Source organism: Palaemon carinicauda, chromosome 20 (assembly GCF_036898095.1).
Source record: "Palaemon carinicauda isolate YSFRI2023 chromosome 20, ASM3689809v2, whole genome shotgun sequence".
Classification (NCBI taxonomy): domain Eukaryota; kingdom Metazoa; phylum Arthropoda; class Malacostraca; order Decapoda; family Palaemonidae; genus Palaemon; species Palaemon carinicauda.
In genome coordinates this window covers 35888588-35907264 of record NC_090744.1, presented here as the reverse complement: position 1 = coordinate 35907264, position 18677 = coordinate 35888588, and the positions used below count along the sequence as shown (strand labels likewise).

The 18677-nt window shown below is 47.6% G+C and overlaps 1 pseudogene; it reads left to right on the top strand.

Moving 5' to 3' along the window:
- The first annotated feature begins 11953 nt into the window (after nt 1-11953).
- LOC137614512 (5S ribosomal RNA) lies at nt 11954-12072 on the top strand (annotated as a pseudogene).
- The last annotated feature ends 6605 nt before the right edge of the window (nt 12073-18677 follow it).

The window sequence follows — 18677 nt, the reverse complement described above, 5'->3', positions numbered from 1 at the left end:
TCATTTGCTCTGTAAGAGTTATGAAATGAATATTTTTTAGTAGATATTTTATGAAAGATTTTTTTTGAATAGTCTTCGTGCTGTTTCAAAGATGAACTAACGTTTGGTTTATTTATGCTACGCAGTTTGCGTTCTATCGTTACGATAGAGAAAGAGAGAATCACGGTTTCACTTTGCAGAAAGAGTAAATCGATTTTGACGTTTTGTTCATTCTTCTTTCAAACGGAAGTGTTTTAAATACTAATTTAAAGGAACTTGTTAATTTTCAATTTCTTAGTCCTTGCAGTTTTTTCCTTTGGTCAAATAACCTGTGTATTGACGAAGGGTGAGTGGGCATTTCTCTTCTGTGTGAAATCAAGAGAGAGAGAGAGAGAGAGAGAGAAAGAGAGAACGTTCCGATCTTTATTCTCGTCCCAAGCGAGTAATGTTGTTCTCGATTCAGTTTTTTACTCTCGTCCCAAGTCTCTGTACGGGGAGAAAGGATAAAATGTTTTTAGTTTTTATTCTCGTCCCAAGGCACTGTACGGTGAGAGATTGAAAACGTAGTCTTTAATGAACTAGTGTTTAGTCTCCTCCCCAGTCACTGATCCTTTTAACTTTATATATTTCCGTTTTATTCGATATACAGTATATGTTTACTGATTTTTGCTTGTACTAATGTGCTTACATTATACGACTCATTTCGCAATTATAACCTTTTGATGTAGGGGAGAATTGCGTGCTTCAGGTAGAAATCAGTTTTATTCATGCCTAATGTGAAATTATTGAAAAATACGATTTCAGTGAAGTAAGTGCAAAAACAGAAAATCGTAGTGATAAAGTGATAATTGCGCAAAGTGTTTTTTAGTGTTGCGACCGAGGGTTCGTCTGTTCGTGCTTGTCGTTCACCTAGTCCGAGACCTCTTTCAGGCTCCCATGCTACCAGGGAGAAGTAATGTCGTAGGACTTATGGGGACGAGAGGCTTTAACCAACGAACAAACGTTCCCTCTATGGTATCGGGCGTGTCTAGCAAGATCGCCCCTACCATAAGACGAGCGAGGCTGTTTTTCTCCTCGTCATCCAAAGGCTTCTCGCAAAAGAAACCTTGGAGCAAAGTTTCTAGACCCTTAAAGCGGAAGTCAGTCCCTTCAGGACAGGTCCAGCGTCCTGGCTGTAGCCATGGGGACAGCTCTGACCCTTTGCAGTCGTCGGAAGACGGTTCGCCTATTAAACACAAGCGTAACACGGGGTCCGAGGGTCGCGGTAAAGGCAATGTTTTGCCAACACAGACGTTACCGTCGTCTCGGCCCGTTCCGACTCCCGTTGATCCTAAATGGGTTGTCCTGCAGGACATGCAGACTAAGCTTGCCTCCCTTATGGAGAAGTATGACGTTGAGCAGGTTCACGATGAACCTTCGCTTTCGAGTCGCCGTTACACTAAACGAGACTCTGGCCGTCAGCCGCCCAAATGAGCATTTACTCGTCCTTTTGACGTTATGAAACGTGATGTCGGTAGTTTGTCACGTCAGTCACGTGACTTGGATCCTCACTCGCTGCAGTCCCGTGTTGACTTTCAGCCGCTGCCGCAGCCTCGTATTAACGTTCAGCCGCTGCCGCAGTCTCGTGTTGACGTTCAGGACGTTCGCCAACCAGCTCAGTTGCCTTGTTTTGACGTTGAACGTCAAGCACCGCAGTTAAGAGTTGTTTTAACTGCTCTATCTAGGCAGTCAAGGCAGTCTCGACTTGACGTCGAGCGTCCTCCCGCACCTGTTGTTGTTGCTGGTCAGTCCTTTAAGCAGTTACATGACGTAGCGTCCTTGACTGCTACTGCTGCTCCTTTGCGTGTGGACTCTGCTTGTCAAGCATTGCCACCACGGCAGGTCTCTCCCTTGCTTGAGACTCGGCAATTGTCGGACGAGGTTCCTTCAGATGAGGAAGTTGCTGATCCCCCTCCTTGGGGACTTTGTCAGACGGAGAGGAGCCTAAAGCTGCTCAGCCCTCTAAGGACTTTAAATAAATCATGCTGATTTTTAAGGATCTTTGTCCGGACTATTTTGTAACTGCTGCTCCTCGTTCGCCTAAACGTCAGAGTTTACACTAGGCCTAGCTACTTCGAAGCCGTTGTTTTCTAAGCTAGTGCTCTCTCGCTCTTCTAAGAGAGCTTTACGTTTGCTAGGCGACTGGTTGATCACCAGGAGGAGTTTGGGGGAGACAGCCTTTGCTTTCCCTTCTTTTAAACTGGCTTATAGAGCGAGCGTCTGGTATGACACGGGAGAAGTTCTCGGCTTGGGAGTTCCTGCCTCTGCCCAGAGAGACTTCTCAAGCCTCATAGACTCTCCCTGGCGCCTGGCCATGAGACGCTCCAAGATTTTATGGTCGGCTTCAGAGCTAGACCATCTCCTGTTAGGAGTTTTTCGAGCGTTTGAAGTTTTGCTGTACAATTATGTCATGCATGAACAAGGCTATCAGGGATGGCTCCAATGATCTGACAGCCACGTTCTCTGCAGGAACAAGACTATCAGGGAGGGCTCCAATGATCTGGCAGCCACGTTCACTGCAGGAGTACTTAAGATGTAAGTGCGCTCAATGTGTTCATTGTCAAGACAAACTTCACGATGAAGACTACCAAGCTGTCTTGACAGCATTAAGGGAAGGCGACTGGATGGTCTCTCTCGACCTTCAGGATGCATACTTCCACATCCCGATTCATCCAAACTTTCAACTACATCTGAGGTTTGTGGACGGGAAAGTAATGTACCACTGTCGAGCACTGTACTCCGACCTCATTCCTGCTCCTCTTGTTTTTACAAGGCCTTTGCAAAATGTAGCAAGCTTTCTACATTTTTTGAGGATTCAGAGCCTCCTTTTATTTTGACGACTGGCTAATCAGGGCGTCGTCATTATATCGCTGTCTGGAGAGCCTCTAATGGACATTAGACCTAACCAAGGAGCTAGGTCTCATAGTGAACGTAGAGAAGTCGTAACTTACAGTATCCCATCCCAGACTATTCTTTTTTTGGGAATGGAGATACAGTGTATGATTTTTCGGCCCTTTTCGTCTCCCGCAAGAATGGAACAAGCTCTGTTAAAAGTCCTTCACTTGCAAGAGAAAAACAGTTGCTCTGTAAGAGTTTGAACTAGCCTCGTGGGAACTCTTTCATCGCTGGAGTAGTTTATCTCTCTGGGGAGACTCAACCTATGCCCTTTCCTATTTCACCTAAAACATTGGAACAAAGAGAAGGGCTTAGTGAGTATCTCTTTCCCAATCTCCAACTCAGTCTAGACATGTCTGACTTGGTGGGACAGCAACATCAGACTTCGAGAAGGTCTTTCTCTTGCGATCAAGAACCCAAACCATGTGTTGTTTTCAGATGCAGCGGATTTGGGTTAGGGAGCTCCACTGGACAGTCTGGAAGGCTCGGGTCTTCGATCCACGGATCAGAAGGAACTCCATTTAAGGCAGTAACATCTCTCCTTTGGCGAGATTTGTGCAGAAATGAATGTCTTGGCGGACGGCCTCAGCAGAAGAGGACAAGTCATCTCCATGGAGTGGACGTTGCATAAGACTGTGTGCGAGAAGCTATGGATGAGATGGGGTCAACCCACCATAGATCTTTTTGCTACTCTCTCTGACAAAGAGGCTCTCGACTTACTGCTTTCCAGTTCCAGATCCAGAGGCAGCTCACATAGACGCTTTCCTGCTGGACTGGTCTCACCTGGACGTTTATGCCTTTCCACCTTTCAAGATCCTAGACAAGGTGCTGCAGAAGTTCACCTCTCACGAAGGGACCAGGTTGACATTGGTTGCTCCACTCTGGCCCGCGAGAGAGTGGGTCACAGAGGTACTTCAATGGCTGGTAGACGTTCCAAGGAGTCTACCTTTAAGGATGGATCTCTTACGGCAGCCCCACGTAAGGAGTCTTCATCAAAGCCTCCCCGCGCTTCGTCTGACTGCCTTCAGACTATCGAAAGACTCTCAAGAGCTCGAGGATTTTCGAAGGAGGCAGCCAGAGCGATTGGGAGAGCTAGGAGAGCATCTACCATCAAGGTCTATCAGTCGAAGTGGGAAGTCTTTAGAGACTGGTGCAAGTCATCATCCATTTCCTCTTCCAGTACCTCTGTAGCCCAAATTGCAGACTTTCTCCTACATCTGAGAAATGTTCGCTCCCTCTCAGCACCCACTATTAAGGGCTACAGGAGCATGTTGGCGTCTGTGTTCAGACATAGAGGCTTAGATCTGTCCAATAATAAAGATCTCCAAGATCTCCTTAAGTCCTTCGAGACCTCTAAGGAGCGTCGTATGGCAACTCCTGGATGGAACTTAGACGTGGTCCTAAGGTTCCTAATGTCCGACAGGTTTGAGCCATTACATTCAGCCTCCCTGAAGGATCTCACCCTCAAGACGCTTTTCTTAGTGTGCTTGGCTTCGGCTAAAAGGGTCAGTGAGATCCATGCCTTCAGTAGGAACATCGGCTTTTCTACAGATAAAGCCACATGTTCACTTCAGCTTGGTTTTCTTGGCCAAAAATGAACTGCCTTCTCGTCCTTGGCCTAAGTCATATGATATACCTTGCCTGTCAGAGATCGTAGGCAACGAGCTTGAAAGAGTGCTGTGTCCAGTTAGAGCTCTGAAGTTTTATTTAGCTCGGACTAAATCCTTACGAGGTGGATCTGAGGCCTTGTGGTGCTCAGTTAAGAAGCCTTCATTGCCTATGTCAAAGAATGCTTTGTCATATTTTATTAGATTTTTAATCCGAGAGGCTCATTCTCACTTGAGTGAAAAAGATCGTTGCTTGCTTAAGGTTAAGACGCACGAAGTAAGAGCTATAGCAACTTCCGTGGCCTTTAAGCAAAACAGATCTCTGCGAAGTATTATGGACGCGACCTTTTGGAGAAGCAAGTCGGTATTCGCGTCATTTTACTTAAAAGATGTCCAGACTCTTTATAAGAACTGCTACACACTGGGTCCATTCGTTGCAGCGAGTGCAGTAGTGGGTAAGGGTTCTACCACTACATTCCCTTAATTCCAATATCCTTTTAATCTTCTCTTGAAATGTTTTTAATTGGGTTGTACGGAAGGCTAAGAAGCCTTTCGCATCCTTTTTGATTTGGCGGGTGGTCAAATGTCATTTCTTGAGAGCGCCCAGATTAAGGGTTTTGATGAGGTCCTGTTGTATGGGTTGTCGCCCTGGATACTTCAGCTCCTGGGAGTCTTTCAGCATCCTAAGAGGATGGCTGGGCTTCGTGAGGAAAGCGGACTAACAAGGCAGAGTAATCGTTAGACTCAGCTTCCTTACCAGGTACCTATATTTATTTGGGTTTTGTTATGATATAACTGTCAAAAACTCTAAGCATATACGCCGTAAACTGTATTAATACTGGTCTCTACCCACCACCATGGGTGTGAATCAGCTATTATATATTCACCGGCTAAGTTTAATATTTAAAAATGATATTTTGATTATAAAATAAATTTTTGAATATACTTACCCGGTGAATGTATAAATTAAAGGCCCCCCCTTCCTCCCCGATAGAGACCCAGCGGGATGAGAAGAACTGGAGCTGTTTACATGTATATGCGGTATCTGGCCGATAGTCGGCGCTGGTGGGCACACCCGCTACCTTCATGGCGATCGCTCGCGAGTTTTTGAATTCTGTCAAGCCGTCGGAGACGTCAGCTATTATATATTCACCGGGTAAGTATATTCAAAAATTTATTTTATAATCAAAATATCATTTTTCCTAACCATACAAACCTTAGCTATTTACACTATTTGCCCGCCAGCCCTGTCCCCCGTGAAGTCCTACCTCTAAGCGAAGTGAATCAGTTCACCAGTGTGTGAGGTGGGAGTGGTAGCTAGCAACCCCTCCCCTACCCCCTCGCTAACTAGCGAGAGGGTAGTTAACCCTCGTTAAAAATCTAATGGCTCATCATTCAGCTACACCGAAAGTAATACCCTATGTAAATAACTAAGGTTTGTATGGTTAGGAAAAATACAAATTATCTCTGAATTTGTCATTTTTAAGATTTTTTACATAACGTACACTAGTCACACTGCTAGTATCACACATTCACACAGATTGTTCAGGCTGCTAACCGTGCTTTGCATGAATTGTTTAGTGAGGTGTCAGTGTTTCTCCCTGTTACGTGCGAAGCACATACAGGAAGACCCCGGGTCAAAGACCAGCCAGCTGGTCTGGACTACCACCCTCCTAAGGGGTGAGTCAATCCCTCTAAATAGTGATGGTTTGTATTTAGCGTTGGAACAAATGACACATTTGGAAGTTATTTGTATTTTTCCTAATGATACAAACCTGCAGCTACTTATACAAATTGGCCTGCCATCACTTTTCCACAGAAAGTCCTGTCTGCAATAAAAAGTGATGAAGCAACACAGGTGTGTATGCGTGAGCGGGGTGGCTGGCTACCCCACTACACCCCTCCCCCACTAACTAGCGGTAGGGTAGTTCCACCTCGCTTAAAAGTCTTTTTGGCTAGTCTTCAAGCTTCGCTGAAAGATAATCCCTATAAGTAGCTAACAGTTTGTATCGTTAGGAAAAATACAAATTACCTCCAAATTTGCCATTTTTAAATCAAAATTACCAAAAAAAAAGTCCTTTATTTGAGTAGAACATTAGTTAAAGTAAAAAAAGATATCAAGGTCAAAACTAAATTCATACAGTACTAACAATGCCCAGACTTAGAACAAGGTAATCAGATTTATCCATATTCACATATCAAATATCATCAACATAGATGATTCTAACACAGTAGCTGACAATTGTTATCTAGGACCACTAGCACATCAGGTTCACATCGAGCATTCCATTCTCCCTTGCATTTGTATATGTTAGTGTTAAGTGCATAGAAGGAGTTTATTAGCAATTCAGTTTGCCTACTGCTCTGTGACCATCTATGCCCATTATCTCCTAACACTTCGTAAGTTCACAGCGTAGCATATCACGCCAACATTAAGTACAGTGCTGTAATTTATTTCACTACTACCAGAAGTTAAAAATCACAACCAACTAGACATAACTATTGTGCTAGTATACATTTTACCTGCCCTACTGGATGTAGGGCATTGCACAAACCTGATTTGTAAGATAAGAAACAATTTCACGGCTGAGTGAGCAGTTTGCCATAATTACGGTTATGAAATATACTGTAGTTGTTTCGGTACAAATTCCTGTAGAAACCTTCGTCCTTTACATAGGTGATGCAACAGCGAACCCAGTGAATATAGTAGTTAAAACTTAGTTGTTCCGTAACCGAAATACAAACCACGCTATTTACATTGGGTTTACCTTTTAGCGTAGCTGAAATGGCGAGCCATTAGAATTTAACGAGGGTGTAATACCCCCGCGCTAGTTAGCGGGGGGTAGGGGAGTGGTAGCTAGCTACCTCTCCCCCCCTCACACACCGGTGAATGCTCCACTTTCACTTTTGGCTCGGACATGGACAGACATCTCTGTCTTTGTCCCCGCTTGGCAGCCATTGTTTGTTTTGTCTTTACTTAATCACTTACTTTTCTTTTACTCAATATATATGTAAACATTTTCTCATGTTTATGTATATATTTGAGTATAGAAATCAGTAAGTTTCCTTTTCAGAGTTTGTGCTTGTGTGTGTAGTGTACGATATCTCCGTGGAGCCCTCGGCAGTTTAGGCCACCATGGTGTAATTTCATGGGTCGCGATCGAGTTTGACTTCGGTCTTTCTCTCTCTCTCTCTTGAGGTCGTTCACCCTTTTACTACGTTACTACGCCTTTTGTAGCTTCCTTCCCGTGTGGGGGGGTTGCTACGCCGTACGTTTTGTCTCAATTAGTTTATGAATCTAATTGTATTTGTTGATTTTTCAGCTTTGTAGAAAGATTCCTTTCGGGGTTTTCGTTCTTTCTTTAGTGTTCATTCATTTTTAAATTACATAATTACATAGTTACATAATTATAATTGTTATAATTCTGTGTTGGTGTCAGCTCTCCTTCCGTGAGTGTAAGTGGTTGTAAGGGCACGTGCCTGTTTTGTAATTCTTGTGTTCCTTTCCCTCGGGATTCCTCTTCGGAGCCTTCCCGGGGGGAATGAATGTGCACTAATGATTTTTGTTTTATTTTTTTACAGTTACCGATCTAGTTCGTTTCTATAATATGGCAATGGTGTGAGCTGTCTTGTTGAGGCCTGGGGATTCGGCTGTTGCTGCCTCCCCTATGGATCTTCGTCAGGGGCGTGTCTCCTTCTTCTGGAAGTACTCCCGTGACGATTGACAGCTCTCCAGTTCATTTCAGAACTCTCAGGAGGCTCGCCTCCTTGGGTGGGTAACTTTCCTTCCGAGGGAAGTTTTTCCTGTCCAGGCTTGAGTTTTTCCCCTTTTGGGGGGGTTCTTCTCTTGTCTTTTTTTCGTGCGACTATGCTCTTGGTGCTGAGCGGTCGCACCTGCAGTTTCGCTCAAGGGGCTGGGCAACTGCAGGAGCCCCTCTTCGGAGGATTGCTCCTTTTAGGTCTCTGGCTGACCAGTCTCTTCAACGAAGTGTTTCTCTTTTGTTCGCGAGAGAGTACACTCATAGAGACTCCTCTTCGGAGGATTCTTCTGCTGTTGGGCTCCTTTGGCGTAAGGCTCTCCGTCCGCCTCGTCGTAGGGGCCTCCCATCTCCCTATAAGGGTGCTAAGAGGCGCCTTTTTGAATCTCCATATGCAGCCTACAACTCCTCCTTCTTGATCTTCCGCCCCTGGTGCAGATGGACAGCAGTCTGACCTCGTCTTCCGACGGGCAACGGTCTTCCCGACGGACAACGGTCTTCCAACGGACATCAGTCTCCCGGCGGACAGACTATGGTCTTCCGACGGACATCAGTCTCCCGACGGACAACGATCCCTTTGGGGCAAAGGGTTGTCTCCCACGGGGGTTCTTCCCTTGCGTGTCAGGGTTCCCCTGCGCGCCCTTCTGCTGTGTTCTCTCCTGCTCAGTGTTAGCGCACAGGCGCTCTCCTGCTCCTGCTCAGTGTTAGCGCACAGGCGCTCTCCTGCTCCTGCTCAGTGTTAGCGCACAGGCGCTCTCCTGCTCTTGCTCAGTGTTAGCGCACAGGCGCTCTCCTGCTCCTGCTCAGTGTTAGCGCACAGGCGCTCTCCTGCTCATCAGCGCTTTCCTGATCGCTGGCGCTCTCCTGTTCGTCAGCGCTCTCATGATGATCATCTCTGCTGTTCCTGTTGGTTCCTGTTACGCGCCCTGTGTTCCCATGTTCGCCCTCGCGATCTAAAACTTCGGTTCAGATCTTGGACAAGGACTCTTCTTCTACGCACAGGCTTCCACGCGTTGCCTTCTGCTCGCCAGCGATCACCAGCTCGCCAGCGACCATAGACGCGTCAACGTTCACCTGCTCGTCAGCGATCTCCTACGCGTCAACGATCGCCATCGATCTGCCACGCGTGTCAGTTCCCCTGGACACCATCAGTAGCGATCTAGCGCTCGCCTGCTGTGGACCACGATCTCCGGTAGCTGAGTCTTACCGTAGATCTTCCTCCTGCTCGCCAGCGCTCACCTTTACTTCTGTCCTTCTGTGCGGCAGCTTTCTTCAATCGCCAGCGCACATCTGCTCGCCCTTTTCTGCCACGCACCAATGGGCGCCAACGGTTTTCTGACCGTCTAGGATCGCCTGATTAACAGCTTGCTTCAGCGCTCACCTTCCTGATGCACCTGCGCGCCTTCTGTTAGCGCGATGCGTGCTAACCATCACTAATCTCTCTCGCCTTGGCAATCGCCTACGTGCCCGCACGATTCTTTACCTGCGCGCTAGCGTTTTGTTAACGCACCACCGCTCGCTTGCCGACGCGCCATCGCTTGCCAACGCGCCTTCACTCTCCTACGGGCTATCGCTCGCCAGAACGCGCCATCGCTCGTCAACGTGCCATTGCCCACCTACGCGTCATCGGTCTCCCAACTGCCTGCGCTCACCCGCACGCCCACGTGCCTGCGCATCCACACGCCCACGTGCCCGCGCGACCGCACGCCTACGCTCATGCGCGACCGCGCAAATGCTCTCCGATGTTCGCCCGCGCGCGAACCAACGGTATTCCATCGCGCAGACGGATGGTGTTCCGTCGCGCGGTCCGACGGTGTTCCGTCGCGCGGACCGACGGTGCTCCGTCGCGCGGACCGACGGTGTTCCGTCGCGCGGACCGACAGTGTTCCGTCGCTCGAACCGACAGTGTTCCGTCGCGCGAACGTCGGCTTAATTCTTGCAGTATCCATTGCTCGCCTATGGGTTATCGCTCGCCGACCACCAGCTCTCGCCCTTCCTACCACTCTCGCCCTCCTTCTGCGCACCTTCGTTTGCGTTCCCGCGCATGGGCGCTTCCACGTTCGCCCACGCGCAAACCATTGATTTACCATCGCGCGAGCGCCAGGACGATTGCGACCGCGATTCCCGTTGGGGTTTCGCAGCATGGACAGCCTGGCGAGTCTTTGGAGCGTATTTCCAGAACACGGCCTCACCCCGTAAACGCAGAGCATGGAACATGCAAGAGCAGGAAGAATCTTCAGGGAGGTCTGAGCAACATTCTTCTTTCCAGAACCTGGGTTAGCCCTTCCCCGTCATTCCCTGGAAGGGTTTTGCAAGGGGGCTTTCCGTTCGAGATTTCTCCATCGGACAAGGGGTGACTGGTTTACCCCTTCCTCTTCTCCATCTCGTGAAAGGGGCTTACCAGGTCCTTTCCCTCCTCGGTTGCGACCCGAGGTTTTGTTCAAGGAAGCTACAGAAAGGTCATGGGTACTTTCCTCCTCTTGGGCTCAAGCACCTTGGCGTTTCATCGTCAAGTTTCGAACTTGCGGGTGAGCTCGATGTTGGACCATCTGGACGCAATGACCGAGGGCTTCCTTTCGGGTGTCTCATCCGTGGATGTCGACAACCTCAGAGACCCTTCCATCCTTGGGAAGAGTTTGTTTGTGCCCAAGGACAGAGACATAGACAGCGGTTGTGCGGAGGAAGTCGACTTCCGTTTTCACTCCTCCAGGGCGCTTTCTTCCAGACCTTGCAGGGCTCCAGCGCCTCTTTCTTTCAGCCACGTCGGCCTAAGTTATCGGACCGGCTACGACAACTGAGACAAGGTGTCCAATAGCAGTTCCCTCCTGTCAGGAACATGTGGTACGGGAGGCTCTCCCGGGGGGGCATAGTCCTAGAGGGAGCGGCAGAGTTCACGAACTCCAGGATTGGCACACACCCCCCCCTTGCAGGTTTCACGCTGGGAGGATGCCTAAGGTTACTCATCCGGATAACAGCTTCCCTATGCCCATTCCTGCACGATCTCCGTGATCAGCCAAGGATATCGCGCCTGCCGTCTCTGTCAGCGAATTCAGTGTCTCTGAACCTCTATGCCATAGGGTCGGCAAGAGTTTGCCCGTTTGGGCAGAATGATCCATGCCTTAGGAGAAGGTCCTCCATAGGATCGTCGACAGCTTCACCCCCCAGCTTCTTCAGTCGATTCTTTCTCGTAAGGAAGTATCTGAGACGGGAATTCCGTAGTCGACCTCTCAGCTCTGATCAAGTTTGTCGAACAAACTTCGTCCAGCGTGGAACAGCAGAATCGATCAGACTGGTAACGAGGCGACAGGACTCCTTAGGCCCTGGATCGGAAGGACGGGTACTTTCAGTTTCCATTCCATCCATCTTCCAGGAAGCTCGTGGAATTCAGCCTAGACTACAGGTATTCCTGCTTAAGATGCAGTGTGGCGATCCCGCCGTGGCATCGCAGGTTTTTCCCCAGAGAACTCTCCCTGCTTTCCTCATGGCCGCTCAGGTGTAGGCTTCCGCCTCCTTCGCCTTTTGGAGGTCTGGTCAACTCCGGTAGGCTCGGGTTCGACCTTCTTCAGCGCCGGGACAAGCTTCCGGATCCTTACCAGGAGTGGGGGTTCATGGTATTTTGCTAGGAGCCTTCTCTTCTTCAGCCTCAACATCTGGAGTATCTAGCCATGATATTGAGTCAACGGTCTTACCACGTTGGAAACCCCGCTTCTCGTCCGTCCAGCGAGGTTAAGCAACGTCGGGTCTGGTCAGTACTTGGATGGGTGACCGCCTGGGGACGCCAGATTCTGTTGCCACCTCCTCCGAGCCTTCCCTTCAGTTGACTGTGGCAAGGCTGAGGAGAGTCGCAGTACCTGTTCTCAGTCAAGCTGAGCTTTCAGCCCTACCTTGGAACGTTTCCTAGGTCTCTTTTGCTCATTGACCCGTCCAAAGTTCCGAACGGTCGTCTCAGGATAAGTTCCCTGTGGGGCGGCCCAAGTTCCGGTGGTTTCAAAGCAACGATTAACCGGACTTTCTGGCCCCTATGGGACCAGCGGAACGATTAGACCTGCAATGGGTGTTGACCTATGGAACCTCTTGATGGGAGTGGATATTCTCGTCCTTTCCCCACATTTTTGATGCTGTTCTCGGACTCGTCAAAGAAAAGGGGGGGTGGGGGGCATGTTCCAGTCCAGGCCTATGGTCAGGACCTGAAGGATACCTCTCCATCATTCAGGCAGGCTTAGGGGCCGTAGTCTGGCCCCTCTACAGATCCTACAGCTCCTGCCGAGTCGCTCCGTGCGCGTCGACTTCATGGTACTGGCGTGTTCTAACCAGCAAGGGACGCATTTTCATACCTTCGCATCTTGCAGTAGAGATACTGAGATGATTTGAGATCCTCTCAATACCACCATCGGCTCTCTCATTCCAGGCAGAGGAATGTTCTCTCCGACTATCCGAGCAGAGCCTCGCAGAGAGAGTGTACCTGGGGGTCTTTGGCCTTGAGTAACCAGCAAGTCCTGGTCTGGGGGACCTGATCGCGACAGCTTGGAACCTCAAGCTTCCGCTGTTCTTCCCCCCAGTCTCAGACCCCGAGACTCTGGCAAGATGCATTTCGGTGATGGTGGGACAACATCGACGCCTGCGTCTTCCCTCCATTGTTGTCTGTTGAGAATGGGTCTCAACAAGACCAGGTTGTCTGTCAACCTTTCAATGGCCCTGAGAGCTCCACTGGGACTATACGCAGAACGATTTCCAGACCCTCTGCTTCCCCTGACGTAACTCCCGGGAGAGCTTCTCCCACGGCACAGGCTACTCAAACAACCACACTGCAACATCTTTCACGAGGCGGGGCGTCGCTTCGGCTTCATGCCTGGAGACACTACGCCTCCTCCTCAAGAAGAGACAACCCGCTACAGTCGCGGGATGGAGGTCGCGTCATTTGCAATAGTCATCCGCAGGGGTCTTCCAGGCGAAGTGAAGAGTCTTCGGTGGTTGGTGTCGTGGGAGATATAACTCTTCCCTTGAGGCCTCTTCTCCAGCAATAACGAACTTATTGCCTTTCGGCGGGGGGAGACTCCTTTCCGCTCTCGGCAATGAAGCCTGTCGCTCAGCCTTTCCCTGACCTTCAGGCTTAAAGGAATAACTTTTTCCTTCCCGCTGGACCTTTAATCGCTCATGCGAAGCTGCGAACGTCCCTGCCTTAGTCGGAGTGAGACCTCCAACATGGAGCATGGCTCGGACTTTTTAGTCCCTTAAGAGATCTTCTTAATACCCTTTACGTCAGGCCTCTGATCGTATTCCGTCTTGGGTCTCCTGCTCACTCTGGCCGCGGCCAGTGTGTAAGCAATCTTCTTGGTCTCGTATGACTCCGCCCTTTCTAAGGAATGGGAGAAGGCAACATTCAGGTTCGCTCCTTAGTTGTTGGCTAGACTCAGAATCTTGGGGTCCCGGCCCTTCGGTCCAATTCCTTCAAGATTTCGAGTCACCATTCTGTATCTGATGTCCCAAAACCTTCTCCTTCTTGCCAGTAAAGGAATCGAGAGGTTAGCTTTGGGAACAGCTGCAGTTTGTCCTCACGTGCAGCCGGGTTGGGAGCACAAGAAGGACACGGGGGAGTCACCAGTATACCTCTTCAGCTCGGACTCAAGTACATTCATCTCGACCTGAATCCAGACCCTCCCCCGTCACGTCGCCCTACAACACGATGTCGGATACATCGCAACGTCCCTCGCCTTCGAGTAATACTACTCTGTGACGCAGGTGCTACAAGCTGGAGTCTGGAAGCGTCTAATGACCTTCGCAGCCCGCTTCCTGCAGGGCGTTACCCACAGGAGTTTCGATACGTTTCTATCGCTCTGTGGTGGCTACACAACAGCTGGTCTAACCTCAGGCTCCTTTTTGGACAGGTAGCAGAAGGTTGAGGGCATTGTTATCAGGTTTTAGTCTGCATGAACGAAAGAAGTATGTCTGGCCCTTACTTCTTTCTTCATTATCCCCTCTACTGGGAAGCAGCATCCTGGTCTCTGCATAGCTGACCTCGAACCTCTGCAGGTAAACCATATTTCCTTGTGTTCCGAGTATTGAGTCAATACTGTCGCGTCCCCCATACCCTGACGAGGTGGTATTGGGAACGTCCTAACCCAGAGTTCCTTCTAGAACTCCAGGTCAACTGCCTAGGACGGGTCACACTTCTTCCTTCACACACAAGCTTATGTAGGCCACACGGTTCCTTGCGGAGCAAGGAACTTGTGAGGTGCAGGGACTCCTTTTCTCGAGTGCGACTCACTCGGATTCTGAGTCCCCAGGTAAAGCCAAAGCCAGTATGACTGGGGACTTTCCACCCTTCCTAAGGGGTAAGTCACTCAATGTAAATAGCGTGGTTTGTATTTCGGTTACGGAACAAATGACAAATTCGAAGATAAGTTGTATTTTTCCTAACCATACAAACCTTAGCTATTTACATATATTTGCCCGCCAGCCCTGTCCCCCAAGACAAGTCCTACCTCTAAGTGAAAGTGGAGCATTCACCGGTGTGTGAGGAGGGGGGGAGGGGTAGCTAGCTACCACTCCCCTACCCCCCCCGCTAACTAGCGCGGGGGGTATTACACCCTCGTTAAATTCTAATGGCTCGCCATTTCAGCTACGCTAAAAGGTAAATCCAATGTAAATAGCTAAGGTTTGTATGGTTAGGAAAAATACAAATTATCTTCGAATTTGTCATATAACAAGGTGAAAACAGGTGTCCGGAAGAACAACAAAATGGAGATCCAGACCTGATTGTTCTCTCCAAAGGAGAGATGCTCCCACTGTTAAGTTAGAGAGACTAATAAAAACTGCAAATTGCATTTAAAATTCGTAATTTTCCTGATACCCTAATTGTGTGCGCATGAGTACTGTACACTTGGGTGTTCTCCTCTAGGGTAAATGTATTCCTTCCGCCTAAACGTGTGTGCAAGATTACACTTGTGTGTTTGATTTTCATAAGGAAGAAAAACAACAAATACAGAAAGGATATCAGGAACGTTCAATTGAAGCATTTGCCCTCCAACATTGATAAAGAAACATGTCATGGCTCAGCTTCACACACATTCAGCTTTTACAGTATTTGAAGCTTTCTTCATAGGGGTAAACTTTTGTACAAGCGCTTGATCGTACCTTAAGTTCCCTACGTCTCAGGAACGTAGTTAGTCAGCTGACTTTGTAGACACTGAAAGAAATGGGGCTACTGCTATTCCCTTTCCCTTCGAACATATAGTCGATCAGTATGAGCATTTATCTGCCTATGGAAGAAACAGGATTGGCCAGTTCTCCACCTAGAAAGAAGAAAATAAAAATAAATTGCACGCTATTGTGTTTTCTCCTCGGCTGTTCAGGACTGTGATCATCTTCGGAACGAAACCTCTCGTTTGCTGTAGCTAGCAACCTTTAGAACAATACCATCATGCGATGCCCATTTGGAACGACATCATGACGCAAGTATCTTGTTTAATGTTACCACACATACTTGTGATGCGAGCATCATTGGAACGTTACCCTTTTTTGTTTGTTATTGCTAACCTGTTAGCAATTGATTGCTCGCTCTTACAGTAGCATCATCACTTCAGTTTGCTCTCCCATTAAAGCAATACTAGATATACTAGGTGTTTGCGCATTATTTAGAGAATGCCATAACGCAGGTGCACAATCACAAGCTACAACATCAACTGCTCAATATGTTGTTTGCAATCGATCACGTCTCTCTTAACTGCTCGCAATCAGTCGCACATTCTCTCACCTGGTCGCGATTGATCACGCATCTTCTCCCCTACCTGCTAGATCACTTAACTGTGGGAATACCACTATCAGCCCTCTCATTTGTTCCCATACAAATACAACCTGAGGTTGTATTTGCATGGTTAGATAGTGAACAGAATGCAAATAATTTATAATTGCTCCTACACAAATATAAACTTAAGTAGAGGATTAAGGGTTTTATAGTTAGGAAGAATATAAATTAATTCTGAATGTGTCAGTTTGGTATTTTAGGGCCTAGTAAACATGGCGCTGCTCTAATGGTTGCACTTAAGCATATAACTTAGAGCAGTCACATGCTTGGACCACTTCTTGCTATTGGCACGTCGTCCACCTCACCAGTCGATTTGTGAGCCCTGACCCTGGTTGCACTCAACCCTTTACTCCAGAATATTCTTGGGATAAATAGTAAAGATACGTACAAACACAGCCAATTATGTTTTCCTTCAGTACTGTCCCAGGACTATTAGTGATTCCAGGATAAAAGATATTGACTGACAACAACTATTTCAGATCAGAAACTGTCAAAGGCACAATCAAGACGAGCTAGGAAAGAGGGGTCAGGTATCTGCTTCGACAGTGCAGTAAATACAAGAAAATTTAAATGATAGACAGGCTTAGCATAGCCCTAAGCAGGGATGGCATGGAAAATACTCCTTTTCAATGAGGGTTGACAGTCCTACTATCCTGCCTCTGAGAGGATTCTTACAACCCTGATAGAGGAGGGAATGATATCATACGACAGAGCAGTAGACTGTGGACATGCTTCAGTCCTCATTCTGCTTCCTGTTCACCAATTTCTCCTCCTCTAATTTACCACCAGCCACTTCATTGGTCCTACTGCAGTGATTGACAAAGGACTTGCCTATCCAGACAGAGGTTCATGTCATGCTGCAGAAAGTGCTCTCCAGAGTGTACGCATGTACCTCAGCATACACACAGGCATGCTCGCATGATTTCACCAGGAGGTTAATGATGGCTCCCCAAGCTTCTTCAGTCAACTCTTCTTGTAGAGAATGTGTTGGAGTAAGGGAGTCTGTTCATAGACCTTCAGATCTGAACAGGTTTTTTATGACAAACTTTGCCAAAGATGGAGACTCTAGACACAGTCAGGCAGACAATCAAGCCATTGGCCTCCATGATGTCTTTTGATCTGAAGGATATATACTTCCAGATCCCAATCCATCCCAGCTCAAGGAAGTAGCCCAGTTTTGTCAGGCCGAGCAGAGTGTACCAATTCAAAGTTCTTTAAGTTGGTATTTCAACTTCCCTGCAAGTCTTTACCAGAGTTCATTCCGGTATCAGCATGGGTACACGCCAATGGCATTCGTCTCCTTAATTACCGAGATAAACTCCTCTCATTCATTCAGAATCTAGGGATCGTGGTGAATTGGGAGAAGTCAGCATAGTAGCCAAACAAAGACAGATTTATTTGGATAGAAACCGACACCTTTGTAGGAAGAGCTTTCCTACTTTGACACCAACTAGCATCTTCAAGAGTATGACTCAAATAGACTCTGATGAGAAAAGCTCTTCTGGGGATCAGCGGTGAGAGCCCATCACTCAGTTTTAAAGTTAGGTCTCTAAGCTGAAAGGAGTTGATATTGCTGCTCCAGCGGAGCTTTTCATACCCATACAGAGTTTTGAACAGACGTGTCATCCGAGAGATTGAGACCACCACCTTCGGACGTTAATAAGGTTTTACGGTCCCTGAAGAGGACGCCTTTAAACTGTTGGGGCTTAGCTTACACAGAAACCTTCCCTCAAACTGGGTTCTTGCTCACCTTAGCCTTCGATAAGGGACTTAGTGAGTTCCATGGGCTCTCCTTTAGCGTTGTTCATATGGAACGTGGTGGACAGATCTCATTCCCCTTCATCCCATACCTTCTAGCTAAAACCCAGAATCCATCTGTTCTTGATGCCAGGATTCCTTCGTCTCGGAGTGCGAGCTGTAGAAATGTAACTGGTGATCTTGATCATCTACTTTTAGGTTCTGATAGGGCATTTGACCACTACCTAAGGCTGCTGTTTGGAGAGTAGAAGAGACTGAGGCTCTGAGCAAGGGAGGATGAGAACTAATACAAGACAAAATGGAGTGAAAATCAGGTGATCATGGCATGAATTTTGTGCTGGTAGCATATGGACCCTGAATAACTGATTTCTACACATCGCATGATATTCTCGTTAGTACTTGTCTACGAAAAATACTCATATGGTGGGAAATTTTTGCTTGCAGACTGATGCTATACTTTTAACCCAATTCAGATTTGTATGCTTGTATTCTAATTTGCTCATATTCAAAGATACTCTTTACTTGAGGTACTATTGTACAGTGTACACCTCATGTGGGTTTTTTCTGACGCTAAACTAACTGGTTTAGCTCTTTTGTCCCATGGAATGAAGAATCTCTAAGTAGATGTAAACCCAAATATTATTTTGCTGTTGGTATGAAAACTTTTTATTATGTAGCTCCAAAGTTATCTGTTGCTTGTTGTAAGTCTGCTACAAGAGGTCCTTTTAGCACCTGGAAATAATGTAACATTTTAGCATTAGGTAAATGTGGAAGTATTAGATTTTTCCTTGCTGATTACTACCAAATTTATATAACTCTCAGTTGTACAAAAGGCTT